Source organism: Schistocerca piceifrons, chromosome 1 (assembly GCF_021461385.2).
Source record: "Schistocerca piceifrons isolate TAMUIC-IGC-003096 chromosome 1, iqSchPice1.1, whole genome shotgun sequence".
NCBI classification, from domain to species: Eukaryota; Metazoa; Arthropoda; class Insecta; order Orthoptera; family Acrididae; genus Schistocerca; species Schistocerca piceifrons.
The window spans coordinates 842,584,506-842,609,082 of record NC_060138.1 but is presented as its reverse complement, the minus strand read 5'-3'; positions in this window follow the sequence as shown (position 1 = coordinate 842,609,082).

Sequence of the window (24,577 nt, the reverse complement as noted above, 5' to 3'; positions counted from 1 at the left end):
AGCGATTACCGGTCTGTACGCATTACGATCTGTAGTGCCTAGGCAATCATTATACTTGCCATTGCTGTTCGAATTTGGTGGGTTCCGGTAGCTTAGTATATAGCCATGGCCATCTCTCTTTTGATATCCATTGTTTCCATGACAACCGAAATTTCTCTGCCTATTATCTGACGTAGACGCAAATGATTGCCAACCGTGACTGTTGCTGTTGTTACCAAGTTGGTTGTTTCCATTGCTTGGGACAATTGTCGGTGCATTCTAATTGTCTCCTTGCCCCCGGCCATCCTCATGTACGATATAATCCAATGCGTACAGAAAATACTCGAGATCTGTCTCTGGTACAGTGACCAGTTACTCTCGCAAATTCGGAGGCAATCAACATTTAGAGATATTGAATACGTCTACATGCGAGATAGGATTACTCCAGTAATTTTATTATTTTATTATTTCTATTTTTTTCCGAAGTATTTTCTCAATCGCCCTTGTTTGCCGTTGAACGGTTGTGGATCGAACACTTCTTGCCGCAATCGTTTTTCAACGTAAGTGGACCAGAAATACCTAGCACGTAGCGTATTTTTTGGTAGTACATGACAGTACGTTGCGGAATGTTCTTATAAAAATTAGGGGGTGACCCTGTAAGGTGTCACACAAATCCAACACCTTCCATGAAAACCCTGACATGAACAGCAAATCCGGCAGTATGTCACATAGCTCCAAATAAATCCTGACATTGAATTGACCAAAGTAATACGATCAACGAGTGAGCAAATGGAATACCACAGACTAACACAAGAAAGCTTAAATGCATGTCATACCTTCCCACCGTGAAACAGACGCAGTTCCGAGGGGAGAAACGAGAACAGAAGCCGAGAGCAGAATCGTGTAGGTTAGGAGGCCCTACGATAAGCGACGGACACCCACGTCGCCAGCTGACCGCCAGAACCACCCCCCAGAGATAGAGCCCTCCAGAAGAACATATAGATCTTACGATAACACTAAAAGGGCCACACCAGCTGCAGGTTTTAGCGTGAGACTTTTTCGCGTCTCTGTTACGTTGCAAACGTTAAAAACATTGCCCCACTGTAGACCATTTTGGTAGTTTTCTCTTTTATGAAACTTAACTTAAATCTAGATTATAGATGTGATATGGCATAGGTCATCCTTCGATCCATTGTGGAACTTGGAAACCCATTCAGGGATATTCGTTCATATTTTTGTTGAACGCAGTTGGTTTTTGTCATCCTGTATTAAAATATTTACTTTTATCAATAGTGCAATTTATAAACAATGTTTTGTGAGTAGAATAAAATTTCCAATGGTAAACTTAACTGCTTTTTCGACGTTATTTTACCAGCTAACTAAAAATAGGAAAGCCTTGAACCCCATCCACTAAATTTAGTTAGTATTAAGATTCTTTTACAGGGAGTGCAGTGGAGCTGACGCTGAAATCATTAAGTATTTGATTACATCATCGCTAGTCTCACTGACCTCTTCTGAACTCTACATGTCATGTGTGGTCTGGCGTCTCCTTACCAGCAACAGGTCCCAGGTTCAAACTAGTCAATTCCCTAAAAAACACGCCCAGAGCGTCGTTGCGCGAAAGTGGTAGGGAGACACGACTTAAAACAGACAGACACCACGCAGAATGTTAGAACCCTTTTAAGTCTGTGGAAGAAACCTGAAACTGGAGATATTTTAATAAGCTTTCATCTACCAATAATACCAAGACAGGGCCCTGTTCCCAACTAATGTGGTAATGACATATATGGCAAAGGAGGGGGGGGGGAGGGTAATTTGTTTGGTTTGTCAACGATAATGGTGGTTTATTATACGTGCCGAATCCATTTTCATTGACATTATGAGGATGTATAGGTGAAACTGTATTTTCTCTTTCCTTTGACATGTTTTCCTGCATGTTTTTTTGCGTTAACGGTTTCATTTGAACGAACTCAGTGGCTAATTTAGAACGTATTTGTTGTAAAGGAGCTTTGATGTCCGCGTCTACCTTAGTAATGATTTTATTTTTCTTGCTATCAACGTTTCGATGTCACTGACATAGGTTCGGTGCTGCGATACAAACTTTTTAGCGAGTGTGATGTCTGTCGAACGCCACCACATCCGCGCGGTCTTAATGTCTTTGTCAACGAGTTTTTGTTCTGTTTTATAAACACTATGTCTTCCGATAATTTTTTCACTTCGGCGGGAAGTTCATTACAAGCTAATTTTATCTCTGAAATCTCTGTCTGAGTTGTTAAGGTCTGAGCTGGCTTGTCATGCACCGTTTTCCCATTGTTTTGTTTTTCAGTGAGTTCGTCTAATGAGACCGTAGTTTTCTTGCGTTCATCAAGGAATTGTGCAAATTTTAGTTCAAAATCTTTTGACATTTCTATAAATTTTTGGTCGAAACTGTTCGACCATCTTTAAATTTTTGAGCAATCGTGCTCTATATATTTGTCAAATTTTAATCGAGATCATTTAACATATTTGTAAACATACATATTAAAATTTGTATCGTCTCATTCACGCCGTACGGCTTGGGTAAAGTGTTGTTCCCGGATATTTGTGGTGACCTTCCTCCGTTAAACTTTTTGTGTTCACGCGACGCCGAACTGTCGCAATTTTCAGTCAGCTACAACGCCTCTTCCTAAACTAACAGGCGAAAAAGCACTTTCTGTTGACAATTTTATCTACAGTTCATCTATTGTGTGCACTGAAACATATCCTAATAAAATGTTTTCGTCTGTCGTTTTTGTTAAATTTAAATCATCATTGTTGCTCAAGTAACTGTCATTAAGTTGCTCCACTGCATCAATTATTTCTTTTTGTTCATTCATGTTGATTATTTCCTGTTCTTGGTTACCAAAATTCTGTCCAGTAGTTTCATTGTTTTCTTTTAGTTCCCTTCTGTTGAAAATATATATAGTTACGTTAATTATGGTTTAAATTACTGGAAGTTGCACTCAGTTTTCATCGAAAGCTCTAGTATGCTACTTGCACGCAAGATGACTCTGTTCCACGAGCACAAATTAAATGGCGCATCAATCAGTCCTGATCTGCCTATTAATTTTCGCTCAAGTAGCACTACGAACATATATGGCTTTTGCTTTTCCACTGATAAAACCGTTTGTATGAATCTCTGGCGACGTAATGGGTTTCTTCCGTCGTCTCAACATCGTGGGCATGTTGCTCTTCCGTTCGATGAAACTACGAAATACCTGGGGCTCATGCTTGATCCTTGGTCCTCCCGCCTGTCTTACCCGGGGGCACGCTCTACCCAGTCCCTCAATGTCCTGCGTGTCCATAGCAGTTCTTCCTGGGGAGCGGGTCAGGCCACCTCCCTCTGATTGGACCGCTCCCTTGTCCTTTCGAAACTCTAGACGATGGATGTTTCGTTTATTCCTCTTAAACCATTCTTTTATTCATCTTAAATCATCTTACCACAATCGACTATTGTGGAATGCGTTTTGCCACTGGCACCTTCTGCACTAGCCCGGTTGAGAATCTCCATGCAGAAGCTGCCGAAATACTACTACCGGCGTGATGACTTCGTCAGCGGATACGTATGCTGTCTGTTTGCCATACCTGGCCATCCATCGCATGCTCTCTTTTTCGATGACTCCCTTGACCGCCATATGAGGCGCGCCCTTCTGTTACCTTTTGGAGTTCGCTTTCGGCTACTGCTCCGGCAGCTTAACTTCACGCAACCTCCACGTTCTCGATGGGTGTGAACCCTTCACCGTCTTGGCTTCGTATGGGGACCCGTGTTCATCTTGGACTTCATTCGCTTCTGAAGGGCACCACTCCGGATTAGATCGATCGCAGTAAGTTTCTCGACCTTTGCACGGATTTAGCGATAGCACCTTCGTGTGCACTGACGGCTCTTAAGACCGACCGAGAAGTAAGGTGTGCCTTCGTCATTGGCAAAGGCCATTTTTAGTATCGGCTTTCAGAACATTGCTCGATTTTTACAGCAGAACTCAGTACATCCGGCGACACAGGCTTTTTAATAGTGTCATTTGCTCCGAATCTCTCAGTGCCCCTCAGAGCTTCTGGGTGCTATACACAGTCCTTTCCTCGCTGCAACGGGTCCGAGAAAGCTTCCGTTGTTGAGGGAACTACTGTAATGTGCATGTGGGTTCCTGGTTATGTCGGTCTGACGGGAAATGAGGCTGCTGATGCTACTGCCAAGTCTGCAGTCTTGTTAGCTCTTCCATTCCTTCGGATGATCTGCATGTTGCCGTCTGCCGGCCGATGGTGTTACTTTGGTATTACCACTAGCCTTCTCTTCACGGGAACAAGTTCTGGAGAATTAAACCTCTCCCAGTGGCTTAGCCGACCTCCTCTAGGCCCTCTCGTCGCGCAAGGATATCATTTTAACTCAGTTACACTTTGGGAACTGTCAGTTTAGCCATTGCCTTTCTTGTATTGTGAGCCCCCATCATTTTGTGCCAATTGTCATCAGCCTTTGATGGTTCGCCATTTTCTGATCCAGTGCCCCTTTTTAACCGTTTACGTTCAAATGTATGTCGTCTGAGTTATCGGCCATTGAAGCGAACGACGCGCTGGCTGCCGACCGCGTTTTACTTTTAATCTGTCGTAGTAATATCACGAAGGGCGTTTCATCTTTCGTTGACGCTGTCTCTATGGAGTATTTTATGAACCTTTTTCCAAGGGAAAGTCCTTATTTTTAGCTCTCTTTCATTTCGTCAATTGGATTTAACGTATAGTCGCTTTTAACTTTTTTTACTGCTTGATGTTCTAAGGTTACGAGATGGGCACTTATGACCTCAGTTGGTTTCGTCGCCCCTCTCCCCCTCCACCCCCCCCCCCCACCACCACCCGCAAAAATAAAGATTAGAAAAAATTTAAACTGCTTAAGGATCTATTGCTGTTGAATCTAGCTTTAGAGCTTTAATGATTATGGCATCTGGTAATACTTGGTCCTTTAAATTGTCACTGTCGTATAAGCCAGGAGGAATTACCGCAACTTTCCCGCGCAATATATTCTGAACATCAGTGACATTAGCCATGCTCTTGTATGTTTCCAGATCGATCTATGGCGTATCCACTTCCCCTTGCTCAGATCTACTGGAGGAAAGTAGTTTGCTTTTAATGTATAAGAATGTTCGTTTAGAGTGAAAGTGAACGACATCGCATCTCGACCTCAAATGATGCGGTGATATATATTCTGTTTCTTTTTATGCAGTTGTAGGGAGAAACATTACGCAGAAATATCTACAGAGGTATGAATTGAAATTTTGTTATCGTCAAAAATTGTTCAACACCTGATTTCTGTCCATGAAGTAACGACACAGTTCTTCAAACGGCCTTAAATCGCCGAGTGGTTCAAAATAGTAGATGGTATTTTGTTTTTTTAATACACATAATCCATAGACTTCTATGTTCTCGCACAACATCTAAACTGAAAATTCCACAACCTTTGCATTTCTATATTGCCTCTGGCAATGTATCACGCACAAACACACAGCGAAACCTCGGGATTTTGGGTTTTCTGACGAGTTTAACCAGATCTTTGTTTGTAAATGGTTTGTTCAGTAGTATCGCTAAGGGTTTTTTTTTGGTTTACGTACAAACCAAGCCCTTTCCTGTATGGTTTTAAATACAGCCCTTTCCCAATAGCTATGACTTCGGTGGTCATATTACATCTTTTAGCCACATGTAGTTTCTTCTCAGTGTTTCGTGCACTCCTTTCTGTGCTTGAGTTATGGCAATCGCCCCCCCCCCCTCCCCCCTCCAGCTGACGAGCCAATGGCTGATAGCCCAGGAAATGCGGCGCCTATAAAAGGAGTTATTCCGCCAGATGTCTTTGGTATTGGCAGGATTTTGGGCGTTTTAGCATGTATTTTCCTTCCTCCTCTCTGCCTCGAGGTACCCTTCGATGCAATTTTTTAAACATTCCGTAGATTTTTTCCTTCTCTAGTGTGCGATGAGCTGCATTCATTATTTGCTTGGAGGTTATTCCTACAGACAATGTGAGGTTGTCACACTTCGCCTTATCGACCACGAATGCAGCACCCACCGGAAGAGATTGTAGCTCAAGTCTATACTGCATGCTGTGCACTGATGAAGATGGAAGCATATAATTCAACTTTACCAGAGGTGGCCACAGAACTATGATCTTATTTATGTTTGTTTATATAGCTAGCTATATGTAAGAGTGTAATCGCGCTATTCACTGTACTGTTAAGAAGACGACTATTGATTTCGACTCATGAACTTCTAAAAATAGTAGACAAAAGTTTTATGATGATGTATCCACACAAGCAGAAGTTTCATGTAGGTGCTTTGGTACGTATTTCAAAATACAAAACTGAGTTTGAGAAGTCTTACTTACCACACTGGTCACAAAGATATTTACGGTTTCCAAGGCGCAGCACACAGATCCAAGAACATTCATCTCAAAAGACAGTGATGGTGAAGAAATTTCAGGCGTTTTTACAGAGAGGTATTACACAAAACCCCTGACGTCCTTCTCGTAGGGTGGGTCGTAAGATCTCGAGGGAACAAGGCATTGTCGAAATGGCTCTGCTTCTCATCTAACCACAACAGCTGAGTGAACGCTCGCAGTTTGCTACATAATAGGACACATAACTCTCCGACCTTACTGTAACACGACAAGACTGCTGTTTTTGAGTCATCAGTCTTCTGATTGGTTTGATGTGGCCCACCATGAAATCCTCCTGTAATGGAGCACTTCCAACTTATGTCCTCAATTATTTTCTTGGTGTATCTGAATCTCTGTCTTCCTCTACAGTTTTTACCCTCTTCAGTTCCATTTAGTACCATGGAAGTTACTCCGCGATGTCTTAACATATAACCCTGTCCCTTCTTCTTCACTGTTTTTCATATATCCCTTTTCTCGCCGATTCTGTAGAGAACCTTCTCATTCTCAGGATAAAATTAAAACCATATGGTCAGTCGTAAAGGAAGTGGCTGGACTGCAGAGACAGGTCGAGGATATAGAATCAGTGCGTAGTGAGAATGTCCGTGTTACTGATAAATCGCATATATGTACAGTGTTTAATAATCACTTTCTGAATATAGCAGGTGAACTAAATAGAAACCTAGTCCCAACAGGGAATCATATAGCGCTCTTAGAAAAAAGTGTTCTGAGACTGTTACCTGAAATGCTCCTCCATGATACTGACATGAGGGAGACTGAGTTAATAATTAAATCACTAAAGACCAAGAACTCTCATGGATATGACGGGGTATCTAGCAGAATACTGAAGTATTGTTCTATGTATGTTAGCCCAGTACTTAGTCATATCTGTAACTTTTCCTTTAGCAGTGTCGGTTTCCTGACCGATTAAAGTACTCGTTAGTGAAAACACTTTATAAAAAGGGAGACATTGATAATGTTGACAATTTTAGACCTATTTCTATGCCATCGGTGTTTGCTAAAGTTATCGAGAAAGTTGTATATACAAGGTTACTGGAGCATTTAAATTCACATAATTTGCTGTCAAATGTTCAGTTTGGTTTTAGAAATGGTTTAACAACTGAAAATGCTATATTCTCTTTCCTCTGTGAGGTTTTGGATGGATTAAATAAAAGGTTGCGAACGCTAGGTGTTTTCTTTGATTTAACGAAGGCTTTTGACTGTGTTGACCACAAAATATTACTGCAGAAGTTGGACCATTATGGAGTAAGGGGAGTAGCTTACAATTGGTTCGCCTCTTACTTTAAGAACAGAAAGCAGAAGGTAATTCTCCGCAATATTGAGAGTGGTAGTGATGTTCAGTTCCAATGGGGCACTGTTAAGTGGGGCGTTCCCCAAGGGTCAGTGCTGGGGCCACTGCTGTTTCTTATTTATATAAATGATATGCCTTCTAGTATTACAGGTGATTCAAAAATATTTCTGTTTGCTGATGACACCAGCTTGGTAGTGGAGGATCTTGTGTGTAATATTGAAACAGTATCAAATAATGTAGTTCATGAAATAAGGTTGTGGCTTGTGCAAAATAATTTGATGCTAAATCACAGTAAGACTCAGTTTTTACAGTTTCTAACTCACAATTCAACAAGAACCGATATTTTGATCAGACAGAATGGGCATATTATAAGCGAGACGGAACAGTTCAAGTTCCTAGGCGTTCGGATAGATAGTAAGCTGCTGTGGAACGCCCACGTCCAGGATCTTGTTCAGAAACTAAATGCTGCTTTATTTACCATTACAACAGATCTGAAATAAGTGACACTTCAACACGAAAAGTAGTCTACTTCGCATATTTTCATACGCTTATGTCGTATGGTATTATTTTTTTGGGTAATTCTTCCGATTCAAAAAGGGTATTTTAGGCTCAAAAACGGACTGTTAGAGCTATATGTGGTGTAAGTTCGAGAACCTCTTGTCAACCCCTATTCAATAGTCTGGGAATTCTGACATTGCCCTCACAGTATATATTTTTTTAATGTCGTTTGTTGTTAGCAGTATTAGCCTATTCCCAAGAGTTAGCAGCTTTCACTCAGTTAATACTAGGCACAAATCCAATCTGTATGTGGAATGCATTTCCTTGACTCTTGTGCAGAAAGGAGTGCAGTATTCTGCTGCATCCATTTTCAATAAGCTACCACAAGAACTCAAAAATCTTAGCAGTAGCCCAAACTCTTTTAAGTCCAAACTGAAGAGTTTGCTCATGGCTCACTCCTTCTATTCTGTCGAGGAACTCTTGGAAGAGCTAAAAAATTAAGCAAATTCTAGTGTTACATTGTTGATTTTCTTTATTTAAACTGACGACTTGACACCTGAATATGTTTTTTTTTATATTTCATTTTATCTGTTTCTAATATCGTGTTATAAATTCATGTATTGACTCGTTCCATGACCATGGAGACTTCTCCTTAATTTGGTCCCAAGGAACAATAAATAAATAAATAAATAAAAATTCCTTACCTTACCAGTCCACCTGATTTTCAACATTCTTCTGTAGCATCATATCTCATGAGTCCTAGGAAACAAATCAATCGAGGTGGGGGACGTATTCTCGAGAATCTACTAATCTAACTTCATATCCCTTATCTTTGGGGAGCTAGAACGAAATTGAAACAGGAAATTAATATCGTAGATGTTCCATGCAGGGAGTACAACATTGCTTATTACCGTCGCATTGTACACCAAATATTAGCTGTTAGATAGATATGTCATAGAAGGGGTAATGGTACAGGGCAATGTATTGCTGCATTCGTAGTCGGTAAGGCGAAGTGTGGCAACCTTAATTGGCAGTTTTAATACCTTCAAGCAAATAATGAATGCGGCTTATCGCGTCAGTTGGCGGGAGCCGTTGTCATAACTCAAGCAGAAAGGAGTGTACTAAACACTGAGAAGAAACTACATGAGGCTAAAAGATATAACATGACCATCGACGTCATAAGTATTGGGAAAGGGCTATATTTAAAACCATACAGGAAAGGGCTTGGGTTGTACGTAAACAAAACAAAAGCCTTAGCGATACTACTGGACAAACCAATTACAAACAGATATCTGGTTAAACTCGTCAGAAAACAGAAAAAACCGGGGTGTTGCTGTGTGTTTATGCGGGATACATTGCCAGAGACGATAAAGAAATCCAAAGGATGTGGGATTTTCAGTTTAGATATTTTTGGAGGACATAGAACTCTCCGGATTATGTATATTAAAAAAAATACCATCTACTATTTTGAACCATTCGGCTGTTTAAGACCGTTTGAAGAACTATGCAATTACTTCATCGACAGAAATCAGGTGCTGAACAGTTGAACAAAACTTCAATACGTACCTCTGTGGATATTCTGCGTAATGTTTCTCCTTACAGCTGCAAGTTGACAATAACCTCCTCACAATTTCTAGAATGCCACAGAAATAACAGCAAGTTCCTTCAATCATTTCATCATCAGCATTCACGTCATGTCGTGCAACAGACAAAAAAAAAAAACTAAATACAGAAAATTGAATGCTTAGCAGTGTGAGGTGAGAATGACGGACTTATTTTTTTTCCAAATACAGCTGATGTCTTCATCAATCGTATAACTGTCAAGGTGCAAATGCAGCAACAGAGTGCTGTGCGTAGATATTTAAAACAAAAATTGACAACCTGCTGCTACTGCAATAGTAACAGAAAAACGCTGCGTATAACTTCGTACAAGACATAATAACAATTATAGATAAATGAATACTTGCTCTTCGTGTGTGTGTAACGACACAAGAACGTCACACAGTATTATGAACCTTCGGAATTAAACTGTAACGAATCATGGCTTTAGGCTTAATTTAAAATTTATAGGGATTTCTTCGCTGAAGGATGAGACAGGAGAAACGTTGCGAAAAAAGGTTCCAGAACTGTCTTCTTTGTTAGTCGGAAGGGTTGTGAATTAGCGTGTGGTGGTTAAAGCGAGCACAATCATTGTTAAACGGCCTCGGATGGATGGGAAATTATTGCCTCTGTGTAAAAGCTGCTAAACCATCTATCGGTGGGTAAATCTCGTCAGAGGCTGCAATGCGTTGTTCAACAGCACAAAAGCACTGAAGTATTTATTTCTATGGTGAAATTTAGTGTATTCTATTTTTCATAGTGACGGATATATTTTAAAAGTCATGATTCGTCGTCCTCTTGTACAAATTAATATAAATTAAGCGTTTAAAAGCAACAATCTTTATCACAGTGTCGTTATTTCAGTAGATGTTTAGTGTGTCCTCTTCCTATGCTGTGATATTTAATCAGCATCATTTTCAGATCATAAGCTGGTTATATGTAGGCCTATAGAAAGTGCTTAAAATTGTTATTGCCATATTAAGCAAAGTATCAAATAGTGTACAAAGTACCAGCTCTCTCATTATATTGACAAGCATAATAAAAACAGTTGCAGAAGACGACCATAAAAGATATTGTGCACATTTTCATTACTACAAAAAGATTATTACTGTAGTGTTCAGAACATACATATGACGGTAGTATCTGTTCCCGAAAGAACAGTTACCGTTGATGACCCTGCAGCTTTGCTAGAAATGAAGTGATAATTAAATGGACACCCTAGCGTTCAGAACATATGATTTTACTGATTCACGGTTTGTGACAAACTATATTTTATGTCTCCAAAAAAATGCAGAAAACGTTTTTGTTAAGTTTCATTGAAGTACTATAAGTTCAAAAATTCTTCACGTCGAAAATTATCAGGAAACATAAGTGTAAAAACTCATTTTCAGTCATTGGTCAATTTTGTGTATAGATAATGTTAAAGAAAGATGTTTATTAGCTACAAAAGTTACAAATAACACCACCGCGGTAACTACGCATCTTCAACGCTAAACAGGATCTTTTCACTTAACATTTGAGAGTTATTTTACATAAAAGTGTCTTAAGTTTAAATTAGATTTATTCTGTACTGTTAAAAGGGTTTTTTGCAACAGTAATACATGTGGGGGAGTCATATTGTCCATATGCAGTCTATGTCGCTATTCCAAAGTGGTTATGATTTATATTGCGTACTCTCCTCCCCCTTGTTTTTTGTCAAGTTACTATATCGGTTCCAGTTATTCAAAGTTGAAGATTGTGTGGTAAGAGCTTAGCTCCGCAGTGCTTAGAGCAATTAGTGAAATCAACACTGTGGTGTTACTGCGTGCGAATGTCTGCCCATTATAATTGCGAGTCCCATCGCCAACCACCGTCATTTATAAGCGAAAACATCCATATAAGGATAGAATTGGGTGAGGCATCGCATGTGGACAGGCATTTTAAACATTTTCAGCATATGCAGCACTTCATACATATTATTTATAGTATTGTGGTGATACCAGATACTCCTCCGAGCACGGGCGCAGAGACGATGGCCGCAAGGGGTGGACACGGGGCGTAAGATGCTTCATGTAAATTGGAGGAGTTTGTGGTTTAGATTAGATTAGATTAGATTAGTTTTTCATTCCATAGATCCGTGCTGAGGAGATCCTCGTGGATGTGGAACACGTCAATTTTTTTGTTGTTGTTGCTGAAATAACAATATTAATAGTATGAATATATACAATACATCATTTGTTTCTATAAAAAATTCGTCAATGGAGTAGAAGGAGCTGGCCACTAGTAAGTCTTTCAGCCTCCTTTTAAACTGATCTTTATTTGTAACTAAATTTTTTATGTTTTCTGGCAAATTATTGAAGATGAGTGTTCCTGAGTAGTAAAGTAAGTGCTTTTAAGTCCTTGTGCAGATCACTTTTGTTCCCGGTATTGTATGTATGAACTGAGCAATTTGTTGGAAGAAGAGATATATTATTTAGGACAAATTTCATTAAGGAGTAAGCCGTACATCATTGTTTTTGTTCGAGAATCAAGATGTGTGAGACAAAATTTACACACATTCTTTTCTTGAAAGTGTTCTGGAGAATTTAATGAACAGTTGATTTAGAGATGTTCTTCCATTGCGAATTGTGACACAACAAAGTTTACTCAGTATGGTTACACATCTTCTACCTAATGCTAGCTGCTCGCAATTGACTGGTCAAATGCACATCTGTTATCTACAGTTGTTAGTTCAAGCTACCACTGTAATTACTACACTGGCGTCGCTTACACGCTAGGAATAAAATCTGTCTCGGAACTTTTTGGACGGATGATGTATGTTCGCCTCTGCATCCAGTTATGAGACAACTGGCTCTAATGAGACGTTGGCGAACGCACCTGTTTGGCCGCAAATGTCCTTGTAGCTGAAGGGCAACTTCCAGAATTCGAATATTAGGATGAGTGGACACCTCTTCTATCTTATCTGAGTTGTAAAGTTTGTGGCTATTCAAACCTTTTATAGTGCATGTATTCTGTGTTTACATTTTTTCAGACCAATTTTTTAGTCAACTCTCTACAGATTTTAAAGTTTGCAATATCTCTGAGTTCATTTTTACCTCATTGCATATAAGACCATTGCAAGCACTATCACGTTCATCTCTTGTTTCTTCTGCAACACAGTTCAAATGGACTTTAGACTTTGACATACGTCTGACCACCTTTAGATTTCTCCTGTTGTGTACTGTGACTTTCCATATTGAATATAGCAAGGGAAGATTACAACCACACGACATTCTTCATCTCTGTTTGAGAGATGTTATTGTCGCATGGCAATTAAATCATTTTTAATACTTCATAATATTGTCAACCATACTAGATATTACCGCAGAGTATAGTAACTCATACACCTTCTAGAATATTTTCAAGGTATCACCGCTGAAATTACAGTCTTGTTCTAAGCATATTCCTAGTCTCTCTCTCTCACTCTCTCTCTCTCTCTCTCTCTCTCTCTTTGCTTTTCTTACTTATTTATATTTTTACGTGCTTTAATCAAGCTTCTTGAACGATGCGTAGTGGACAAAGAGAAATGTTACTTACTGAAGTAACAAACTCTTAACACACTGCTATGTAAACTTAACTCACTTAACGTTATTTATACTTTAAAAACACAGTTAACAATACCAAGTGTTTGCAGAACATCATAGTAATTTGTTAGCATGTCTTCTCTCAAGCAGCATGCCAGGAACAGGAACTGCAGTGTGCGGTCTCGTAGATAAGGCAGCAGAAGGAAAACTACAGTTATTGGTTCTCTGCACGTTGCCAAGATAGTGTAGTAGTAGTCTATCGCCAACCCCATGGCAAAGACTGACCCATTTAGCGTCACGCATGGGCCTGCCATTCCTGTGCTTCTAGTGTTGAGACTTCTATATGGCCACAGTGGGCTTGTCAATGTGGAAGACAAGCATTGCCGCCATATTAGTACATTGCAAACTCAAACACGTAGCACTCATCCCTTCGTTACTGAGACTTCCTCTAACTGCAACTTTACTTTTCTCATTATCCTTCTGACTATACATGGTGAGTTACCTGAAACCTCCACCAGAAAAATTGCAGAAATGGAAAGTGCTATTGACGAGTGATTTTCACAGAGGACTAGCAGTCATGGGCTTGTATTGTTAGCCAATCAAAAAACTGTAATAGTACTGAGAAAGTGTATTTTTGTGCAAACATACACATTTTAAATGGAACAATGCCTATTGGCATTAACAAACTGAAAGTTAGGTAAATAAGAGATCAATGGAGTTTGCTGCAAGATTCCAGTGAGAGTCGTTTATGAAATACCATTTCCCCCACTGTCACTTGTGGTAGAACACACTAAAAAACAAATGCATCACTAAGTTACATGGATTCTGACCAGTAACGAGACAACTGACCATCAGAGGATGTGTTCAAAGTGACCACCGCCAGCAACAATACTGCACATGTGCTAACATTTCAACGGAGATGTCCAAGCAAGCTATAATAATACGTCGTTGCGTACCACAGAATGTAGCTGGTATGTTCTTGTAGACGTTGTCTTTCAGCTTTCCCCCAGAAAAGTGTACAGGGGTCAAATCTGGGAAATGGGCCGCCCTAGATACCGGTCCTCTGCATCCAACCTAGTGATTTGCAAACAATTCATGAAGACAAGTAGCAGTACTTTGTGCACTATGGGCTGGACAGCCATCGTATTGGTACCAAAGCTTCCTCCTAGTCTGCAGAGGAATGTCTTAATGCCCTTGGAAGATGGTCTGGTAGGAGGCTGCGATACTTGTGCGCGTTTAGTTTTGTGTCCATGAAACAAAGGGCCTATCCCACACCACATGTTTACACCCCATGGACGCTGACGTTTCACCTGATGGAACAAACGGGGATGGTCAACAGACAAATAGTGCATGTTTTGGCGGTCTACCTGCTTATGGTTAGTAAATGTGGCTGCATCACTAAACAAGGTACACGCGTATCCTGTCTGCAGTATCCTGTCTAAGGCCTGTTTACAGAAGTTAACACAATTCTCATAATCGTTTCCATGCAGCTCTTGATGAAGAGAGATGTGATAGAAATGGAACCTTTGTCGATGGAGGACGTGTGGGACACTTGTGTAACTCACGCCAGTTCCTCGTGCGATTGCACGGAGCTAAGGTGCTGGTCGACTGCAACAGCAACAAGAACATTACTTTCTCCGTCGCCACTTGTTTTTTCTGTTATATTGTCTAGGTGTTACACAATCACTTTCACGTAACTGGTTGAAGAGGTAAAATAAATAACTGCCCAGAAGGTTGACATATAATGGGATATCTTGCCGCATACACTGTACAAGAAAAAACTGCATTCCTCCTACACTCTCCATACGCCATGAGCGTTTCACCTATTTTTGCGTTGGCAAATCCCATCGTCCACTCACGAGCTACTGCTTGGACTGTCACACATTAACTGATTAGCAAGTCGCAAAGCACTCATCGAACACACAAGTGCGCTGTAAGTAAATGTAACAACAAGATACCTAGCAACAACACACTTTGAACGGCACAAACAAGGGCTGGCGTGGAAACGTTTCAAAATACGATATCTCATAAATGAATCGCACTAGAACCCTGCAACTACCAGCATTGACATTATAATTTACCCTACTTTTATTCTGTTTTTGTCAATATCCATTGTTCCATTGTATTTCTACAATATTTGTGGTGCAATTTTCAGGCAATTCACCCTGTATAACTTGCCTCTTTATATTTATTTGCTGTCAGACACCCAGCAGATAATGATGGAACTTCCACAAAAACTTGTTCCTATTCTTTGCCTTCGACTTAAAATTTCAGTAATATGTGATTCTTAATTGGCTTGCTCCTATTTCCCACAGCACGTACGCTATTCACAGGAAAAGCTGGGATGTATAACTGTAGATACAATTAATTCAATAGTGCACTGACTTAACTGTCGCTATCCAAAAGCCTGTTGGGAACAACACTGCAAATACTAATGTCAATAATGGTGATCAATACATCTTCAGTAATCAATTTCGCTCCTGCATCAGGCCACCTCCTATGCTGTAATCTACATACATACTCCGCAAGCGACCACATGGTGCATTAGTGTGAGTTTCTTGAACCACTACTGGTCATTGCCTTTCCTGTGCCATTCACAAATGGAGCGTGGTACATCCGTAGGATACAGCAATGTATTGGGCGTTAAATACTTGATACTGTTTGTTAACGGTTGTTGACTGTGCACAATGTCTGCCATTTTATGAATCTTCTAAGTGTGCTCAGATCCTGTAATACGACAACTTGTTTCTAAGGCCAGAAATGTTTTTTCGGCAATGATATGTCACTTTGACAGGTGATTGTATATATATATATATATATATCCAACCGGTAGCAGTTACTTCTGTAAAGTATCTGGGAGCCTGGGAGTATGCGTGCGGAACGATTTGAAGTGGAATGATCATATAAAATTAATTGTTGGTAAGGCGGGTGCCAGGTTGAGATTCATTGGGAGAGTCCTTAGAAAATGTAGTCCATCAACAAAGGAGGTGGGTTACAAAACACTCGTTCGACCTATACTTGAGTATTGCTCATCAGTGTGGGATCCGTACCAGATCGGGTTGACGGAAGAGATAGAGAAGATCCAAAGAAGAGCGGCGCGTTTCGTCACAGGGTTATTTGGTAACCGTGATAGCGTTACGGAAATGTTTAGCAAACTCAAGTGGCAGACTCTGCAAGAGAGGCGCTCTGCATCGCGGTGTAGCTTGCTCGCCAGGTTTCGAGAGGGTGCGTTTCTGGATGAGGTATCCCCCTACTTATACCTCCCAAGGAGATCACGAATGTAAAATTAGAGAGATTCGAGCGCGTACGGAGGCTTTCAGACAGTCGTTCTTCCCGCGAACCATACGCGACTGGAACAGAAAAGGGAGGTAATGACCGAGGCACGTAAAGTGCCCTCCGCCACACACCGTTGGGTGGCTTGCGGAGTATAAATGTAGATGTAGATGTAGAAGATAACCGTACCGTAGGTGCAACCACTGTTGAGAGGCCAGACAAACGTGTGGTTCCTGAAGAGGGGCAGCAGCCTTTTCAGTAGTAGCAGGGGCAACAGTCTGGATGATTGACTTATATGGCCATGTAATACTAATCAAAACGGCCCTGCTGTGCTGGTACTGCGAACGGCTTAAAGCAAGGGGAAACTACGGCCATAATTTTTCCCGAGGGCATGCAGCTTTACTGTATGGATAAATGATGATGGCGTCCTCTTGGATAAAATATTCCGGAGGTAAAATAGTCCCCCATTCGGATCTCCGGGCGGGGACTACTCAGGAGGACGATGTTCAAAAAATGGCTCTGAATACTATGGGACTTAACTGCTGAGGACGTTGTTATCAGGAGAGAGAAAACCGGCGTTCTACGGATCGGAGCGAGGAATGTCAGATCCCTTAATCGGGCAGGTAGGTTAGAAAATTTAATAAGGGAAATGGATAGGTTAAAGTTAGATATAGTGGGAATTAGTGAAGTTCGGTGGCAGGAGGAACAAGACTTTTGGTCAAGCGAATACAGGGTTATAAATACAAAATAAAATAGGGGTAATGCAGGAGTAGGTTTAATAATGAATAGGAAAATAGGAATGCGGGTAAGCTACTACAAACAGCATATTGAACGCATTATTGTGGCCAAGATAGATACGAAGCCCACGCCTACCACAGTAGTACAAGTTTATATACCAACTAGCTCCGCAGATGACGAAGAGGCTGATGAAATGTATAATGAGGTAAAAGAAATTATTCAGATAGTTAAGAGAGACGAAAATTTAATAGTTATGGGTGACTGGAACTCGACAGTAGGAAAAGGAAGAGAAGGAAACGTAGTAGGTGAATATGGAGTGGGAGTAAGGAATGAAAGAGGAAGTCGCCTGGTAGAATTTTGCACAGAGCATAACTAATTCATAGGTAACACTTGGTTCAGTTATCATGAAAGAAGGTTGTATACATGGAAGAAGCTTGGAGATGCTGGAAAATATCAGATAGATTATATAATGGTAAGACAGAGATTCAGGAACCACGTTTTAAATTGTAAAATATTTCCAGGGGCAGATGTGGACTCTGACCACAATCTATTGGTTATGAAATATAGATTAAAACTGAAGAAATTGTAAAAAGGTGGGAAATTGAGGAGATGGGACCTGGATAAACTGAAAGAACCAAAGGCTGTAGACAGCTTCAGGGAGAGCATTAGGGAACGATTGACAAGAATGGGGGAAAGAAATACAGTAGAAGAAGAATGGGTAGCTTTGAGAGACTAAATAGTGAAGATAGCAGAGGATGAAGTAGGTAAAAAGACAAAGGCTAACAGAAATCCTTGGGTAACAGAAGAGATATTGAATTTAATTGATGAAAGGAGAAAATACAAAAATGCAGCAAATGAAGCAGGCAAAAAGGAATACAAAAGTCTCAAAAATGAGATCGACAGGAAGTGCAAAATGGCTAAGCAGGGATGACAAGAGGACAAATGTAAGGATGTAGAGGCGCATATCACTAGGGGTAATGTAGATACTGCCTATAGGAAAATTAAAGAGACCTTTGGAGAAAAGAGAACCACTTACACGAATATTAAGAGCTCAAATGGAAACCCAGTACTAAGCAATGAAGGGAAAGCAGAAAGGTGGAAGGAGTATATAGAGGGCCTATACAAGGGCGATGTTCTTGAGGACAATATTATAGAAATGGAAGAGAATGTAGATGAAGATGAAATAGGAGATATGATACTGCGTGAAGAATTTGACAGAGCACTGAAAGACCTAAACTGAAACATGGCCCCGGGAATAGACAAAATTCTATTAGAGCTACTGACAGCCTTGGGAGAGCCAGTCCTGACAAAACTCCACCATCTGGTGAGCAAGATGTATGAGACAGGCGAAATACCCTCAGACTTCAAGAGGAATAGAATAATTCCATTCCCAAAGAAACTAGGTGTTGACAGATGTGAAAATTACCGAACTATCAGTTTAATAAGTCACGGCTGCAAAATACTAACACGAATTCTTGACAGACGAATGGAAAAACTGGTAGAAGCCAACCTCGGGGAAGATCAGTTTGGATTCCGTAGAAATGTTGGAACACGTGAGGCAATACTAACCCTACGACTTATCTTAGAAGAAAGATTAAGGAAAGGCAAACCTACGTTTCTAGCATTTGTAGACTTAGAGAAAGCTTTTGACAATGTTGACTGGAATACTCTCTTTCAAGTTCTGAAGGTGACAGGGGTAAAATACAGGGAGCGAAAGATTATTTACAATTTGTACAGAAACCAGATGGCAGTTATAAGAGTCGAGGGGCATGAAAAGGAAGCAGTGGTTGGGAAGGGTGTGAGACAGGGTTGTAGCCTCTCCCCGATATTATTCAATCTGTACATTGAGCAAGCAGTAAAGGAAACAAAAGAAAAATTCGGAGTAGTCATTAAAATCCATGGAGAAGAAATAAAAACTTTGAGGTTCGCCGATGACATTGTAATTCTGTCAGAGACAGCAAAGGCCCTGGAAGAGCAGTTGAACGGAATGGACAGTGTCTTGAAAGGAGGATATAAGATGAACATCAACAAAAGCAAAACGAGGATAATAGAATGTAGTCGAATTATATCGTGTGATGCTGCCGGAATTAGATTAGGAAATGAGACACTTAAAGTAGTAAAGGAGTTTTGCTATTTGGGGAGCAAAATAACTGATGATGGTTGTAGTAGAGAGGATATAAAATGTAGACTGGCAATGGCAAGGAAAGTGTTTCTGAAGAAGAGAAATTTGTTAACATCGAGTATAGATTTAATTGTCAGGAAGTCGTTTCTGAAAGTATTTGTATGGAGTGAAACGTGGACGATAAATAGTTCAGACAAGAAGAGAATAGAAGGTTTCGTAATGTGGTGCTGCAGAAGAATGCTGAAGATTAGATGGGTAGATCACATAGTTAATGAGGAGGTATTGAATAGAATTGGAGAGCAGAGAAATTTGTGGCACAACTTTTCTAGAAGAAGGGATCAGTTAGTAGGGCATATTCTGAGGCATCAAAGGATCACCAATTTAGTATTGGAGGGCAGTGTGGAGGGTAAAAATCGTAGAGGGAGACCAAGAGATGAATACACTAAACAGATTCAGAAGAATGTAGGTTGCAGTAAGTACTGGGAGATGAAGAAGCTTGCACAGGATAGAGTAGCATGGAGAGTTGCATCCTACCAGTCTCTGGACTGAAGACCACAACAACAACATGTAAATTTTATTTAAGAATACACTTACCCTCTCCATGAGGTATTCAAAAATGTATCTCAGTGTTCCATTTTTGTCAGTAAAACGTGGATGTGCAAACGATAAAGAGTGCACAGATTGTGAAGAAACCGAGCTGGTTACTGCCTTGATTGTATTGCTGTACTAAAGGTGTGGGTTTTTGTATGATTTCCGACTCATGTAAACGTAGGTACTCCTCTTCTGGCAGTAGATGCAGAGATAAAGCTTTATCAAAAATCTTTTGAAACTTACTATTTTTTTTCCTTCCCACTCCTAGAGAAGTCTGTTAGGTACACTCAACACGAAACTATCAAGTCTATTTGTCTGTCTCTCTGTCTTTCTGCCTGTCTGTCTCTCTCTCTCCCTCTCTCTGTATGTCTGTCTGTCTCTGACTCTCTCTCTGTCTGTCTATCTCACTGTCTGTCTCTCTGTCTGTCTGTTTCTCTCTGTCTGTCTGTCTCTCTTTAACTCTCATCAGTATAGATGAGACGAGCAGAGATAGCTCCCGCGTTGGGCTCTCTCTGTCTTGCAGCAAATGGCGTCCTGCACTAATGCCCTTAACATGTGTACTGTATGCGTATGTGTGTGGGTGTGTTACTGTTGAAAAAGCTCAAGAGCTTAGAATGTTGGTATTTTCCTCAATATGACACAAAAAGTCAAGGTTTTGTTTTTAATGTTGTGAGATGAAATTTAATGACAAACCAGACAACACATACATCTATGTGAGATGAAATGTAGTGACAAGGGAGAGAGAGAGGAAATATGAAATTTAAATGATAAGGCGGTATGGAGGAGCAATCTGTTATAGTTTTTGGAAATTTTATATAGTTTTGGGAGAATTGGCTCGAATTTTGGGAAAAACTGTTCTAATTTTGGGGAAATTTGTTACAGTTTTAGGACAATTTGCTACAATTTAGAGGAAATTTGTTACAGTTTGGGGTGACCTGTTACAGTTTGGAGGGAGGCTGGTTGTTAAAGTTTTGCTGACTATGATTCTACACTGATCATAATTCTCTCCATTCACCATCATTCTATCTATTGACCATTAATTTCCATTGATCATTATTCTTTCCACTGAAGTTCATTTTCTTAAATGGTGACATGTACCTTTAAATGGTGACCATTTCTCTTTTATTGAAAGGTAGCCCATTTTCTTAAATGGTGATCTATTCCTTTAAACGGTGAGCAGTTTCTTTAAACGATGATGGACGTCGGAGGGGGGGATGGGGGGGGGGGAGGGTTGGTGAACACCTAGGTGAAATGATTATTCTTTGCGTGAGAGGGATCACATGTGTTAGGAGTACAGTTTTTGATGCGTGAAATAGAAGAATGTGTGTATATTGGGGGGATTATATATGCAAACCAGAGGCAGGAAGAGAGAGAGAGAGAGAGAGAGAGAGAGAGAGAGAAGATCACTTTGTATGAGAGATCACATGTGTGTAAGAAGTACAGAGGAGGGAGGAGTGGGTTATGAAGCACAACTGGGCTAGGTACAGAGATACATATGTGTATGTAATTATCGTTAACTTTCCCAGAAATAATGTAACTTGGGACAATTTTACACCTCATTTTCGTATTTCACTATGATCGGTTGGGAAGTGGGGGAAGTTGTAAATTCCCCATTAGCAAAACTGGGCTATTCTCATCATGTTGGAGCTTTTTAATTTACCATCAATTTTTAAATTTCTCACCACTGTCATCTTTGATTTTTTAAATATTATAACATTTTTTTTAATTTTCTAGTATCCAACATCTTTGATTATTAAATTTCGTGCCATTTTGTATGCAGGACAATTCACAAGTTTGAATTTCCCGCCTAATTTTGATTTCCCACCGTCTGCCATCTTGGATTTTTTAGTATCCTGCGAATATAGCACCACGACTGGGGCGCAGACTAGCAGCAAAATCTTGAACTATGAGTTAAAATTGTTATAGATATACTGATGTGTTGGCGAATGTGCCAACACCTTGTAGATAGGAGGAGGCCGAAATGCACGCTATCTAACGCAGACGGGCGTGAATTCTGGAACAGGATAAGTAGTGAATTCTAATAAGAAAAATATGCAGCTCCTCGAATACTTAACTTTTATTCTATCCTTGTTGTATACATCGTTCTTCTTGTTGAGACATGCTTTAGACGATAACTATCAAACTATGTAAGGCTAATGGCGCCTTGCTAGGTCGTAGCCATGGACTTAGCTGAAGGCTATTCTAACTGTCTCTCGGCAAATGAGAGAAAGGCTTCGTCAGTCTAGTCGCTAGCAATGTCGTCCGTACAACGGATGGGTCAGTACCAGTTTGGAATTTAATGCTGGACATTGACGCAACGTCTGGTGATCAGTGACTTCACACAATAACGCCATTGCCGCAAGGTAAACGGAAAGCAGCTAACAGCACGTGGCATACCTACAATGCTATCCACCCAGTTACTGACCACGACCAACTTTCTTTAACTTCAGTGATCTGGTTAGGACTGGTGTATTCAACACAGCAAGGCTGTTAGCGGTCAGTGAGAGATTGAAAAGGAGCTTTTGACTCAACTGTAATTTCACACAGGACCAGAATTCTACGGGGTCTCTGAAAGATGGTGAAAGTTGTTGTATGTGTCAGTCTTTTTATGGATGCATGAATTTCTGCTAACTTTTCCTTATCGAAATTTTCACGCTTTTTTTTAACTGAAGCGTAACAATCTCTATTAGCTTAGGATTTTCCGAATTTTCTTATTACACCACAGTGGGTGTTTTCCGTCCTTTATTCGCTTACTCAGCACGTACGTTTCCAGACTGCATTATACATTTGGTTTAAACTTTGCCTATGATTCCTCTGTGTCCATCAACTTGGAACTAAATAATGTCAATTCGTTGTCTAAGTAGTAAGCTAACAACTGCGTATTATGCCCATTCCATCATAAAAACTCTTCTAGACTTCTTGGTGGATTTATTTTCAGAAACCATTATCACTATGATGAAATCATGATCAGTAATCCCCCGTCTCTATACTGATCCCGACGATATGGTCTGCCCTGTTTGTAGCTGCGGGGTCTAACATATTTCCATTGGATGTAGGTTACTGAATTAGCTTCTCAAGATAGTTTACGGAAAATGTGTTCAGAACTACTACTCTAGACTGTCTGTCTGTACCACTTGCAATGATCCATAGACGCCCCAGTCTACACTCGATAGATTAATCACCTCCATCTATTACTGCACGGTCGGGGTGTTTCTACACTACTGAGTGTAGGCTTTCTTTAAATGACCCTACAACTATTACTGTGGAACTGTGTGGCCGTAAAAGCATCTGATGTTTAACCTCAGTTCACCTTGGCCGGTTACCTAAGTCCAGATAAAAGTCAGAATCAATTTCGACCACGATAAACGGTATACACTTGCGGAAAAAAATCGCAGCACCAAGAAGGAGTTATGCGACATAAAAGAAAGTAGCCAGGCATCTTTATACATCTAAAAGATGATTTTATTCGAATTTCTATCCAGTCGCATAAGAGTCGCGCTAGCAGTACCACTATGAAACCGCAAATCAGGTTTGCTTTAAATTCAGCTGTAACGTGAGCATTAGTTACCTTTTAGACTGGACGTGGTGAGTTCATGTTAGTCCAGAATGCCTTTAAGGCGACAAAGATGCCATTGTTAACACCTCACCGAGTTTAAACGAGTCCGTGTAATAGGCTACAAGAAGCTGGATTCCTTCTGCGATATTGCAGAAAGACTTGGCAGGTATGTAGTCACTGTACACGATTGCTGGCAGTGGAGGTCACAAGAATGTAGGGTCGCAAGAAGAACGTGCTCTAGACGGCCACTTGTCAATGCCGAGAGGTATATGGCTCTGGCGCATCGTACTGCATCTGGAGCCACAATTTGATCAGCAGTTGGCACCACAGTGACGACGAACTATTAAAAATCGATTACTTCAAGGACAGCTCTGAGCCAGACCTCTTGTAGCGTGCATTCCACCGGCCTCAAACCAATCCCATTCGTTACTTCTGTGGTGTCAAGCGAGAGCTTATTGGAGGGCACGGTGCAGGTCTGTTGCGTTTTGTGATGAAAGCTAGTCCTGCCTCTGTGTCAGTGATGGAGGTGTGTTGGTTAGAAGAAGTCCAGTTGACGGCCTGCAACCGACCTGTCTGCATGCTAGACAAGTTGGACCTACATCTGGAACTGTAGTCTGGGATGCGATTATGTATGTCAGCAGGAGCACTCTTTGTGGTTATCCCACGCACCGACTGCAAATCTATACGTCAGTCTGGTGATTTTACCTGTTGCGCTGCCATTAATGAACAGCATTTCAGGGGACGTTGTCCAACAGGTTAACGCTCCCCCCACACCGCTGTTGTAACCCGACATGCTCTACAATGTTGAAGTGTTCAAATGGTTCAAATGGCTCTGAGCACTATGGGACTTAATTGCTGAGGTCATCAGTCCCCTAAAACTTAGAACTACTTAAATCTAACTAACCTAAGGACATCACACACATCCATGCCCGAGGCAGGATTC